Consider the following 1,911-nt stretch of genomic DNA (forward strand, 5'->3'; position numbering starts at 1 on the left):
CTTTTTAGGCCTAAGATCCCTGACCTCGGCCTTTATGAAAGACAAGATCTACCTATTGAAGAATTGATAGAAAAAGACATCCCAGATTGTACTTCAAATTTGAGGCCTTTTACTTAGTATTTTAATTAGTGATGCGCCGATCATAGCTGATTCAGAATTCAGATTTTCTTTTCTTTCTTTCTTTTTTTTTTTTTTACTAGCAAATTGGATTCTGATACTGATACTGATTTTTAAGCAAATGTATTTATTGGCTATTTGCTTTATAACAAACAAACTGGCTTTAAACAAAAATATCTAGCCATTTGAAATTAGAGGCAACCACTGCATTTTAATCATGATCTGCAATGGCAGTTGTTTTTGATTTGATTTAGATTCATTTCAGGATTTAAAACAAAAACGGAATGGTCTGACTTTAGGTGTTATTTATTTATTTGCTACATAAAACATCTGCACGAAACAAAAACAGCGGGTCTGAATGAGACGCACTCTCTGACAGCAGGTGGCGCTTATGAACAGGGTTGCCAGGTTTTCGCAATAAAACTAGTCCAATCGCGTTTCGAGGAGGGTTCCCCTGTAAAAATCGCATTCAGGTGGTAAAATACACGTTTTTCGGCGGGGATCTTCAAGTAAAATTCACATTCCAGGGACTAAATATCACATATATCACTTCAACCCGCGGACATGAACAACAACCCGCGGCAACAGTGTTAAAGTAGCCCAATTCCGCGGGAAAACCGCGGACTTGGCAACACTGCTTATGAACTATAACTATAGCATTTCCTTGTTTACCGCTGTAAACAAAGCAGAGTTGCGCTTTATACGGAGAAGAAAATACCATTGCCATCGAAAGTTTTCTCAAGACAGTTCCCTTCAGTGATACATTAATATAACCCCATAAATGTAATGCATTTTTTTTTACTTATTTTACTGTTTTTTTCGGGATCTACTGGGACAGTTATAAAGATCTACCAGTCGATCGCGATCGACGGGTTGGCGACCACTGGTCTAGACTAACTGCGCAGCCTGGTAAGAAGTATTCTGCTCTGGAAGTGCATAAACATTCAATCATTTACACAATATTTTTACAAACTGCATTTTGTACTGATATAGCACAAAACAGTTTTTTACACGTTTTCTGAGCTAATTTCAAAGAATATTCAAATGGAGAGCCTCCTACTTGGATAGATACAGGCCTGTTCCAGCACTGCATGTTATTAATGATTGTGTCATTGCAATCTGGCTTTGTATGATGCAATATTACCTGTAGGAACTGTCATGCTTCTGGCACTCACTATCTGTTTCTGCATAACTCATGAGTTGTGCCACCCAGCCCACGTGGGTTGTAAGATTAGTTAACAGTCAAGGTAATGATCAAGTCATTATGTTACTGTTAGCATGTGAAGAAAACTGTCAGCTCTAAAAAACTTATTTTCAGCATTTGCATGACTCCATTTTGTTTTATTTATATACATTATATATGCATGCTTATATTTTTCAGTTTGTCACATTAGTTCTTGACTTTTGTATTTCTTTAAAACCAGTGGCCTGTAGCACGAAGCGAGATGAACAAACTCAGAGTTGCAGGGTAAGTTTTGAGTTGACAAAACCCGATAAAGCCAACCTGGTTTAGATCAGGTTCACTGGGCTCACAAAGCTCTATATGAACCTTCTCTCCCAACTCAGAAATGCATTTACAAGGCAGGAATAAACACTTCTGCTGCAGCAAAAGTTTGGCAGCAGAAAGAAAATATATGTCTATGCAAAGGAATCAACTGAATTTAGTTATTATATATAGTTTCACAGAGATCAAAAGGAAAACATAAGTTTAGTAATTTTAAAAGTTGGATATATTAAAGCTTATCTATATGTATGTATGTGTGTGTGTGTGTATATATATATATATATATATAT

Source organism: Sinocyclocheilus rhinocerous, unplaced genomic scaffold, assembly GCF_001515625.1.
Source record: "Sinocyclocheilus rhinocerous isolate Xijiao unplaced genomic scaffold, SAMN03320098_v1.1 scaffold271, whole genome shotgun sequence".
Lineage (NCBI taxonomy): Eukaryota > Metazoa > Chordata > Actinopteri > Cypriniformes > Cyprinidae > Sinocyclocheilus > Sinocyclocheilus rhinocerous.